This window comes from Macaca nemestrina, chromosome 17, assembly GCF_043159975.1.
Source record: "Macaca nemestrina isolate mMacNem1 chromosome 17, mMacNem.hap1, whole genome shotgun sequence".
In the NCBI taxonomy this organism is placed as follows: domain Eukaryota; kingdom Metazoa; phylum Chordata; class Mammalia; order Primates; family Cercopithecidae; genus Macaca; species Macaca nemestrina.
In genome coordinates this window covers 89,853,662-89,866,016 of record NC_092141.1, presented here as the reverse complement: position 1 = coordinate 89,866,016, position 12,355 = coordinate 89,853,662, and the positions used below count along the sequence as shown (strand labels likewise).

Genomic DNA, 12,355 nt, shown 5'->3' with positions numbered 1-12,355 from the left:
AAAGAGACAGAGGAGAGGCAGTGAGTGCAGCGTCCCGCAGATGCCTCAAGCTTCTCGTTGTGCATGAACAAATGAGGGCATGGACTTCTTAGACCTCAATTATTTCCTCCTCTCAAGCCCAGTTTTCATTTGAAAAACAGCTGCAGCGGCGCCTTGGCTAAGGGGAGGGATCCCACAAACGCCCAGAGGAAAGCAGCTCCCAGACATTCTTTCACACCGCCGGGGTGCCTGCTGGGGAGCGTCCTGCAGCCCCTGACTGCACCCCACTCCTCTCCAGGCGGCCCACTCCCTCCTTCTGCCCTCCACACTGGAGCACATCCAACCAGCACTCACTCGGAACCAGCCTGTTGGTGCAGACCCGGCCCCGCTCAAGCTTTTCTTGGGGGTTTGCTTGGACTTAACAAAATACTGAAAAGCAATCATGTGTGTGAGGCAGTAGCTCCCAGTGGTTTGTGTGCAGCTCCACTTGAGCAGGCGCTTCCCACTGGCCCGACTCACCTTCACGGGCAGGCCCCAGGTGGGAGGTTTCCTGGTGCTAAAGCCGCTGTCAGGCAGGGGACCTTCCCACGCTTCAGGCCATTCTGTGCCTGTCCACACAATCACAGACACACGGCCATGGCTCGCCACAGTCCTGAGGACCTACTGTGTGCTGCCAGCACAATCGCAGCCTCGCGGCCATGGCTTGCCACAGTCATGAGGACCTACTGTGTGCTGCCAGCACAATCGCAGCCTTGCGGCCATGACTCGCCACAGTCATGAGGACCTACTGTGGGCTGCCAGCACAATCGCGGCCTCACGGCCATGGCTCGCCACACTCGTGAGGACCTACTGTGTGCTGCCAGCACAACTGCAGCCTCGCGGCCATGGTGCGCCACACTCGTGAGGACCTACTGTGTGCTGCCAGCACAATTGCAGCCTCGCGGCCATGGCTCGCCACAGTCATGAGGACCTAATGTGTGCTGCCAGCATAGTCGCAGCCTCACGGCCATGGCTCACCAGTCGTGAGGACCTACTGTGTGCTGTCAGCACAATCGCAGTCACGCTGCCATGGCTCGTCACAGTCGTAAGGGCCTACTGTGTGCTGTCAGCACAATCACATGGCCATGGCTCGTCACAACCACGAGGGCCTACTGTGTGCTGTCAGCACAATCACACGGCCATGGCTCATCACAGTTGTGAGAGCCTACTGTGTGTTGTCAGCACAACCACGTGGCCATGGCTTGTCACAGTTTTGAGGACCTACTGTGTGCTGTCAGCACAATCACAGCCATGTGGCCATGGCTTGCCACAGTTGTGAGGGCCTACTGGGTGCCGAGCACTGGGTATTTGCACCCAGCTGAGCACAGAGGCTCATGTCTATAATCCCAGCACTTTGGGAGGCTGAGGCAGGCGGATCATGAGGTCAGGAGTTTGAGACCAGCCTGGCCAATATGGTGCAACCCTGTCTCTACTAAAAAACACAAAAATTAGCCGGGTGTGGTGGCATGCACCTATAGTCCCAGCTACTCAGGAGGCTGAGGCAGGAGAATTGCTGGAACCCGGGAGGTGGAGGTTGTAGTGAGCAGAGACTGCACCACTGCATTCCAGCCTGGGCGACAGAGCAAGACTACATCTAAAAAAAAAAAAAAAAAAAAAAAAAAATCTGTGTGCAGGTCGTGGAATCAGATGAAACCACACGTGAAAGCAGAGTCTGAAACTGTAGTGCAATGTACAAATCACGGACGCTGTGTTTCTTGGAGAGGGACCCACAGAGCATGGGTTTCTAGGATCAATACCTAGAAACTGATCAGTGACAGACATTGCATCCACAGAGTGAGGCGTGTGTTCCGCCGGCTCCCAGCATGCTCCTCTTCAGAGGACGAAGGCCATCCAAGGACAGAGGACCGAAATTTTAAGAACTGGTCGTCTGAGGATCAAGAAGAGAACGACTCTCCAGTGCGGCCCTGCATGGCTGGCCCTTTCCCACTGAGGCAGGAGTGATTTTGCAGAGGGAATCCGTTGGTTATGCAGCCCAGAAGCCCCTGACCCCGCTATTTCTCAGGGGTGCTCTTATAATGAGGTGTTTCTGCCTCACATCAATACACTGATGAGGCGGGTTATGGGCTGGGCTGCTGGAATGAGAGCTGAGTGTGATGGGGAGCGGGTGGTCAGGGAGCTGGGTGCCAGCCTCAGATTGCAAGCTGCTCCCCCGAGCTGAGGAGGCCAATTAAGCAGGCAGTTTTCAAGCAACAACTGGCTTTAGCTGGAGGTTTTGACAAATAAACTGAGACACATCGACCGCTGTCCATGTAAAGACTCAGCCCAGAGGGCCAGGGCAGCAGAAAAAGCACCCGGTTCTGAGAATGAAGGCACATTCCTTTGTTTTAACCAGAGGTTTCACAAGTCAAATCGAAGCCCACACATTCACAGTGAAGCTCCTCAAACATGTCTCGTGAGCGCGTAACGAAGCATCACTGACTCAAATCTTACTAATTCTGAATTTCAGGCATGAAATCAGGGTGGGAGAACTTAGATGTGCCCTCAATATCAGAGTCTGGCAACTCTGTGGCGTATACTACCAGATCTCTGTTTCGGAGTCTGGCAACTACGCGGTGTATACTACCAGATCTCTGTTTTGATATGGTCATCGTGCCAGGTGGGAATCATGGATGATGATGCCTTTTCATACCTTCATTTTCAGCGCTCGGCAGGGGTCATTTACATATCGGTTTAATACACAGATTTTCACTAACTCAAACCGCCCCCACCCTCCCCGCAGGCAGGAACCTGGGAGCTCCCGCTTCACTGGCTAAGGGGACTGGGGTGGACTCTCTCGGCTGCTGCTTACTAGCCCAAATTACAAGCACACTTGGACCAAGGGCCTTGTTACACAGAAGAGGAAATAAGACTTGAAACTACACACGTGCAGAACGGCAGCCAGCAGGCGACACACATACCCCGGGTGACACAGGCTTGGTGGGAAGACCTGGCAGGTGACAGACACACCCTGGGTGGCACGGGCTTGGTGGGAAGACCTGGCAGGCGACACACACACCCTGCGTGGCACGGGCTTGGTGGGAAGACCTGGCAGGCGACACACACATCCCGGGTGACACGGGCTTGGTGGGAAGACCTGGCAGGCGACACACACACCCTGCGTGGCACGGGCTTGGTGGGAAGACCCGGCAGAGAGACTAGGGGCTCAGAAGAACGGCACGGTGCCGGCAGCACGAATCTGCCAAAGCCACCTTCTCAACAGGCTCCATCTTGCTGTGCTCATTTTCTCCAGATCAAACTATGGTGGTGACATGTTAAGGTCAGAGTATAAAGCAGGTGCAGCGGAAAGAGCAAGAATATGAATTTTTTTTTTTTTTTCCTGAGCAAGCCCCCTTTCCTCACCACACATTGAAGCCAATTTTGATTCTTCTGCGTGTCAGGATTTCAGGAATTTACATATATTTTTAATGGGGAAAAGGGAGGTGAGGAAGAGAAGAGCAAACACAAAGTGGGAAGACGCAAGCATGTATTCATTGTTGGAGCAACTAAAGATGTGGTTTGCAAACAGATACGACAATGGGGCAGAGACCAGGAGGAGCCCCTGGCCAAGGCCCTGCCTTCTGCAAGGTGCACCCGTAAGGCCAGGGCGAGCTTTCTTCCTCTGAATATTCTGGCAAAAGATGTCATGGGAAGAGACCCTCCCTTTATTCTCCTTAACAAAGTTTTTAAGGATTATTTAATGGAGAAGCAGGAACACAAGAATTACGCCCAGGCTAACAGACCACCATGCCTGACGGAGAAGGCTTGAAGAGGCAGGATGATGAGCCCAGCTCTGAGCAGTTCCACGCGAACACCCTGCCACTCACGCCCCGATGTGAACCACGCGAACGCCCTGCCACTCACGCCCCGATGTGAACCACGCGAACGCCCTGCCACTCACGCCCCGATGTGAACCACGCGAACGCCCTGCCACTCACGCCCCGATGTGAACCACGCGAACGCCCTGCCACTCACGCCCCGATGTGAACCACGCGAACGCCCTGCCACTCACGCCCCGATGTGAACCACGCGAACGCCCTGCCACTCACGCCCCGATGTGAACCACGCGAACGCCCTGCCACTCACGCCCCGATGTGAACCACGCGAACGCCCTGCCACTCACGCCCCGATGTGAACCACGCGAACGCCCTGCCACTCACGCCCCGATGTGAACCACGCGAACGCCCTGCCACTCACGCCCCGATGTGAACCACGCGAACGCCCTGCCACTCACGCCCCGATGTGAACCACGCGAACGCCCTGCCACTCACGCCCTGATGTGAACCACGCGAACACCCTGCCACTCACGCCCCGATGACGCCCTGATGTGAACCACGCGAACACCCTGCCACTCACGCCCCGATGTGAACCACGCGAACGCCCTGCCACTCACGCCCTGATGTGAACACAGAGACAGTTACAGAGCTACGGGGCCATGGTTCATGTCCACTGGGTAGAAGTGTATCCCTTGTTATGAGCAGGGGTGCTGGAAAGCAAAGAAGTTTCCAACAAGAAAATAGCTCCTGAGTGAGCCTTCGGTGCTCTGTTACCATAACATGAGGATGCTACCGGGAAGTCATCTGAAGGCAGATGGAGGGCTGTGCTGAGATGTTTATATTTGCAGTTTTCACAATGGTGGGTGCCAATAAAACTGGTAGTGCCTGGGAAAATAACACCAAAGTAGGGATTTCTGTTTACCGGTCACAAGAGCTCACTGTTCTTCACGACTTCAGCAGAACATCCACTGAGCAGTGGAAGACAAGCTTTCCACCTCAGGCCTTCTCCCATGGGCACAGTGCATTCCCCACTCGCCAAGAGAGGCAAGATATTTAAACATAAATATATATATTAATATAGACATATTGATTTTCTATAAACGGTTAATTCTAATCCAGCACTTTGGGAGGCTGAGGTGGGCGGATCATGAGGTCAAGAGATGGAGACCATCCTGGCCAACACGGTGAAACCTCATCTCTACTAGAAACATAAAAATTAGCTGGGCGTGGTGGCACATGACTGTGATCCCAGCTACTCTGGAGGCTGAGGCAGGAAAATCGCTTGAACCCGGGAGGTGGAAGTTGCAGTGAGCTGAGATCAAGTCACTACACTCCAGCCTGGTGACAGAGCGAGATTCTGTCTCAAAAAAAAAAGAAAAGAAAAGAAAAAAAAGAAGCCCTTTAGTTATTCTCAGGCCAGACATACCCACGTCTACAGTGGCCCCGAATGCTGTGTCTGATGTCCACAGGAAAATCACTGGCATGCTTCCCATCCTTTTCAATCTTTTTTGTACACGTCCTAAAATTTGTAGGCACCAAGGATCAAACATTAAAATGCTACAGACAGGTACAGACTGAGACGTCCTCTGCCCCTACATGTAATCCTTATTCCACTGCTCATCTCTTCCGGGGGACCCGCTGTTCAGCCCGGGCTGACTTGGGTTCACGTGTCTGTATGTCCGCACGTCTGCGCGACTTCCCCAGCACAGACCGTGTGCTGTCCTGCCAGGCCTGACACACTGTCCCTGAGGCCACCCTGAGTCATGGTAAGCAACGTCCTCCCCCACGTAGCACGGACAGTGAGATTCTTCACAGTCTGATGTCAATAACCCAGCAGTGTGACAGCGGAGACTGAGAAACATTTCTGAATAAAGAAACCCATCTTCCCCTTTCTCTTCAGCTTCTCAGACTTTGGGGCACACCGAGCTCATTTTTTTGCAGCTTCGGGAATGTGGCCGACACACGGAGCTCATTGTTTTGCGGCTTCAGGAATGGGGCGAGCTCCCTCTGCCTGTTGGGCCTTTGTCCTCTCCGCCTGGGGCCCTGCCCCCCAGCATGGCCTCTGCAATGGCTTCTCTCCCCACCCTTTGCAGGGACTTGGACTGCACTTCCCAAGCTGCCGCATTTGAGTTAGCCATTTCAGCTCTGTGAGGACAAAAACGTGCATTATTAGCCTTTATTAGTCCCAGGAGGCAGCATGGCCTGGTTCCTATTAGCCGGTCAGTAAACGTTTGATGAATGAATGAAAGAACCCACGTTTGTGCTGTGGAGAAACATCACAATTTCAGATCATGTGTGCGAATCACACCAGGACCCGCTTCCCACCTGAGATCTGCTCTGTCTGCGGTGAGCAGTGGAGGGGCTCCCTGTGCCCAGTGTTGCCAGTGGCAGGACTGGCAAAGGAGCCCTTGGACCGCACAGAGCCCTGGGCATTTCTGGCTGGAGTAGGTGTCTGGGCTGGAGCTTTCTGGACCTGCAATGAACCCAGCCTTGACCTCAGGTCAGAACTGTGGTGCCTTTCCCATCTCAATTCCAATACTAAGAAGATGAAACACAGCAGTGAAAGAGTGCGGGACAGGAGCCAGCCACGAGCGGGGGAAGCCAGGCTGGGGCTCCCCTGCAGGCCTCCTCAGTGGTGGGGGGCTCGCTCTTGGCTGACCAGGCTCCCCATCCCCTCTCCCTTGCTAACACCCAGCAGGCTGAGCTGAGATTTGATCAGGCTCCAAGCAGCCTAACCATAAATCATGGGGCCCTTAAGTTGCCATACAGAGACAGCCTCTGTGGTCGCCCTCAGCACAGCCTGCCATGCCACCTCCACTTGCCAGGACCCCGTTGTGCCCATCCATCTTGCAAAGGGCGAGCCGTCACCCCTGCCAGCGCTTGGTCTACTCTGCCTGGGTGCAGGCAAAAGAGCCTGGAACTGGAATGGCTGAGCGGACAGCCCCCTCCTGCTTCCTCTCTCTTTTGTTCATTTCATTCTTGGCAACCCAGAGGCAGCTGATACAACTGTCTCCCTCCGGCCAAACACCTCCCACCTTCCCAGGGGGTACTGACAGACCTACTCCACTGCCGCTTGGCCTGTCACCAATGTGCTTGTCCACCTGGCCTGGTCTCTTCTGGCGCGGGTGGTCTCCCAGGACCGACCCAGTGCCGGGCCAGGTGGCCCAGCTCATGTGGTCCGGCTTCCATGGGGGCGGGAGGAAACGGCCTCTGTCTTTCTGGTCCACAGTTCTCCCGGGACAGCACGAGGGTGTGTTGGAATCTGCCCAGAGTAACACCATTCTGAGGGCTCCACACGGAACTAGGAGGGTGGCTAAAAAGAAGCCATTCTGCACGGCAGGGCTGCTTCCCAAATGACGAAAACGTCACCCGGAGTCCCCTCAATGGCACCTCCTTGCCGATTACAGTTTCTGTGGAAGACGCCAGCTTCACAAACGTGCTCCCTAGCAATGCCATCTTGCTGATTTTCTGCATATCACAACCTCTCTAGTTGGGAAATTCCATGCACCATCAAGGCAATTATACTATGTTAGATGAGCAGGGGGAAGGCTAGGTGACATTTTGGCTGTTCCTGGGACTCACCCAGCTCTGGGCACAGGTGCGCTCCGGAGTACTGCTCAAGGGCCTCTAGCTGGCAAAGCTCCCCACAGGAGGGGTAAAACCGTGTCCACCATGTCCACGGACAGTCAGCTGGAAGATGGTAGTGCAGGAAGGTTAGCTCAATAGGGGCAAACTGAAAGAAGGAATACTAAAAATTCCCAGAAATGCAAAACAAAACATAACAAAATAAAACAACTCCAAGACTAAGCCTTAAAAAATAAGCCTATATAAATAACAAAAGGAAATTAAAAGAACTATATTTAGACCCTAAAAAGATAATGAAACTGCAGGAAGGAGTAAGTTTAACCACAGACATAAAGCAGTTTAGGTAACACAAGCCCAGCACATCCAAGCAACTTCCTTCCAAAGAGCAGCCTGCTCTGGAAGGGGCAGCAGCGGCTTCACCCAGGGGAAGCCTGACCTCAGCCGGGTTAGCTCCACCTCAGCCAGGGACCCAGGCCAGTGCCACCAGGGATCTGCCATTCCAACGGCACGCACCCTCGTTATGACGGGATCAGAAGGGCACTCCCCTTTGGGGTCTTCCTCTCCAAACACCAATCTAACCAAGACAAAAACATCGGGCATGGCCGGGCGTGGTGGCTCACGCGGTCAGGAGATCGAGATCATTCTGGCTAACATGGTGCAACCCCATCTCTATTAAACAAAATACAAAAAAATTAGCCGGGCGTGGTGGCACGCGCCTGTAATCCCAGCTACTCAGCAGGCTGAGGCAGGAGAATGGCATGAACCTAGGAGGCAGAGGTTACAGTGAGCTGAGATCGTGCCACCACACTCCAGACTGGGTGGCAGAGAGAGACTCTGTCTCAAAAGAAAAAAAAAAAGAAGAAAAAAAAAAAAAACGTGGCAAATCACAACAGAGGGCCAGTCTACAAAACCCCTGACTAGTACCCCTGAAAGCCGTCAAGCTCATCAAAAACAAGGAGAGTCTGGGAAACTGTCACGGCCAAGAAAAGCCCAAGAAGACACGAGGACTCAATGTCATGTGGGATCCTGGGACAGAAAAAGGACATTAGCAAGAAAATCTAATAACAGTATCAACTGCAGTTAATGATAATTGATTAACATAAGTTCATTAATCGCTGTGACAAACGTTGTACTAACAGAAGATGTCAATAAAGAAAATTGGGTATAGGGTACACGAGAACTCTACTACCTTTTCAAGTTTTCTGTACATCTAAAACTGTTCTAAAAAATAAAATGTGTTAACATAGAAACTATAGGAACAAGAGTTCAGGACACAAGCAAACAAAATTCCAGCACAGGAGGTAAGATGTTTGCTCGGGTCCTAACTAGACGAGCCCTTGCCAGGGCACTGCCTTCTGCTGTGGGACCAGCAGGGGCACACGCTCTAGATGGCACTCTCTTGATCACTTGGTGAGACTGAGTCATCGCTGGGTGACAGAGAAAGTGAACCTTGCACATTTTTTGAATTGAGTTTTGTGTGTACGTGTGTGAGAAATTGGGAGTGGGGAAAAGTGGAGAAGCAGGAGGAGAGGCTATCAACGCCAGCAGACATGAACTGTGGTGAAATGACTTTGCAGAGAAAACAGTAGAGAATTTGAGCACGGGAAGGAGAACCGGCACAGACGTGGGGGCTGCAGAAACAAAATTCTAAGACTCTCTCATATGCCTTCTCCTCATAGCGCGGGTTCTTTCCAGGGACCACAGCAGCCTGTTCCTAGGGGGAAGCCTCTTTGAATATCCCAATCCAGATTTACTTCATGAACACCGTCACAGAGTGTCTTTCCAGATCCACTGACGTTACACCCTTGGAGTTCCCTGGTGGTACCATAAACACAACTTTATTAACTGTAACTCAGAAGGTCAGCCTGGACTGAGTATTAATTTTATCTATGAAAAACTCTCAATTAACTGGAACCTTGCCTACGGGAGTCCTTAATTAACTCTCCCCTTCCTAATCTTGCTAATTAGCAGATAGACAAATGATAACAGCAGGCTTGAGGAACTTATGAAAACAACCACTGCCACCATCCTCGCAAAGTGTGACCAGCGGGGGACAGCTGTGGCCACATCTCCTGGACTTTCTCATCGCCAAGTTCTGCTGCTCTTTCAGCTCTGGTCCCATCACATGACCCTAAGGACAATTTCAAAAAATACTCTGCCATGTTTGCTTTCTGCTCCCCCATCCCCTGTGTTTTTCTGCACTGTGTGAAAGATGCAGATAGCATGACGCTTTGCCCAGAAATATTCCTGAGGAAAAGGACGCTTGCTTCTATGAGCGCAAAGCCATGATCACACTCCAGACACGTGACAGCCACACAGTCCTCCCGTCTGACACGCGGTCCAGAGTCAAACTCCTCCGGATCCTCCCGCCTGACTCGCGGTCCAGAGTCAAACTCCGGATCCTCCTGCCTGACTCGCAGTCCAGAGTCAAACTCCTCCCGATCCTCCCACCTGACTCACGGTCCAGAGTCAAACTCCTCCCGATTGTTCACAATCGTCCTCTGTGAGCCTCTGGTTTTTGATCCAGGATCCAACCAGGAACTGCACTTAGCTGATATACATCATTAGGCTTGAGCATAAATCCCCCCACATTTTTGGGGGCATTTCTTGAATTAAAAATCTAGAGCGGGGGAGGCGGGTGTGGTGGCTCATGCCTGTAATCCCAGCACTTTGGAGAGTGAGGCGGGAGGATCACTTGAGGTTGGGAGATTGAGACCAGCCTGGCCAACATGGGAAACCTCGTCTACCAAAAATATAAAAATTAGCCGGGCTTGGTGGCAGGCGCCTGTAGTCTCAGCTACTCGGGAGGCTGAGGAAGGAGAATTGCTTGAACCCGGGAGGTGGAGGTTGCAGTGAGCAGAGATCGTACTACTGTGCTCCAGCCTGGGCAACAGAGCAAGACTCCATCTCAGAAAAAATAAAAAAAAAAATAAAACCTAGAAGGGAACAGTACAGTTCTTTGCAGACTGCCCCACAATTAGAATTTTTTAGCAGCCTCATTGTGGTATAAGCAACATATAAATTTGAAGTACAGAATCTGACCATTTTGGACGTACGTCTACACCTGTGAAGCTACTGCCACAATCTAGGTGGGGTCTGGCCCCCTGGACGTTTTCTTCTCCCCTGTGCCCCCACCCTCACGTGTCCCGAGCAGCAGCTCATCTCCTTTCTGTGACTACAGTTTGCATTTTCTCGAGTTTTAAATGAATGGAACCATACTCTTTCACTCAGTCTAAGTATTTTGAGATCGGTTCATGCTTTTTTATTGTTGAGTAGGATTTCATTGCATGGAGAGATTGCAGTTTGCTTATTCATCCACTTGTTAATGTACATTTAGGCTATTCCCAGATTTTAGGCCATTATAAATAAAGCTGCTAGGAACATTCAGGTACAAGCCTTTGTGTGGACATGCTTCCATTTCTCCTGGGGAATACCTAGGAATGGAATGGCTGGATTGTATGCTGAGTGTGTGCTAATCTTTATAAGAAACTGTGAAATAATTTTGCAAAGTGGTAGTGCATGCTTTGCAATGCCCTCGGCAGCATACGAGGGTTCCAGTTCCTCCACGGCCTTGCCAACACTTGACGGCATCAGCTTCTTAGGCATCTACTTGGTGTGCAATGGTAGATAACTGTAGGCGCAGTTCGCATTTCTCTGGTGACTAATGATACTCAGCATTGTTTCATGTGCTTATTTGCCATTCGTACGTCTTTGGTGAAGTGTCTACTCAAAACGTTTGCCCACTTTTCTTTGTCTGCTTGTGTTTGTTTTCATGTTGAGTTTTGAGAGTTCTTTCTATTCTCTTGCCACTAGTTTGTAACAGAAAAACGATTTGTCAATATTTTCCCAGTCTGTGTCTGGCCTTTTCATTCTCTCCATGTCATCACAGGGCAGGTGTTTATATGTATGGGTCTATTTCCTGACTTTCTTCCTGTTCCATTATCTGTTTGTTCATTTGATGCTATTTCCGATCTTGAGTACTGTGGATTTATAGTCACTCTTGGAATCAGGTAGTATGTCCTTCAACTGTGTTTTTCTTTTTCCAAGTTCTTTTGCCTACTGTAGGTCCTTTGTATTTCCATGTGGATCTCAGAAGCAGAAATCATGATAATGGATGATCTCTTCATTTATTTAGGTCTTCCTTCATTTCTTTTCACAATGGTTTGCAGTTTCGGTGTACAGATCTTGCCTACCTTTTGTCAGAATGTATCCCTAAGTATTCTTTTTTTTTAGTGGTATTGTAAATGTTCTCTATTTTAATTTCAACTTCTAATTGTTGATTGCTAGTGTATATACATAAATTGAATTTTGTATATTGATCTTATAACCTGTAAACTTACTAAACTTTTTCTAGTAACATTTTAAAATAGATTAAACCGGATTTTCCACATAGACAATCATGCTGTTTGAAAATACAGTTAAACCTCGTCCTTTTGAATCTGAAAGTCTTTTTTTCCTTGACTCACTCTACTACCTAGAACTTCCAGTACAATGTCGAGGGATGTGACAAGAACAGATGGCTTGATCTTGCATTCAGTCTTTCACCATTGTATGGTGTTGGCTGTAAATTTTTGGAGATGCTGTTTGTCAGGTAGACGAAGTTCCCTTCTATTAGGAGTTTGCAGGGAGTTTTTTTTTTTTTTTAATCAGAAGTGGATCTCAGATTTTGTTAAAATACTTTGCATCTCTTGAGATGGTAATATGGTTTTTATCTTTTTTTAATATGGTAAATTACACGGACTTTTCTCTCTCTAAAAATAATTCTTTAATAATCTGAAGAGGCATCCATTGACTTTTCAATCCTTAAACAGGTTTACATTCCTGAAATAAATCCCACTAGATTATGTTTTATTGTTTTTATATAGCATTGAATTTAATTTGCAAAAATTCTATTTGGCATTTTTGTACCTATGTTCAAGAGAATACTGGTCTGTAGTTTTCTTTTCTTGTAATGTGTGTCTAAGCATTGGTGTCAGGTA

At 50.1% G+C, this 12,355-nt stretch overlaps 1 protein-coding gene across 4 annotated transcripts in view; it reads right to left on the bottom strand.

The window, feature by feature from the left end:
- Positions 1-12,355, bottom strand: part of LOC105469284 (regulatory associated protein of MTOR complex 1) — a 413,056-nt gene that overhangs the window by 84,415 nt on the left and 316,286 nt on the right. The gene's annotated exons all lie outside the window — the stretch shown is intronic.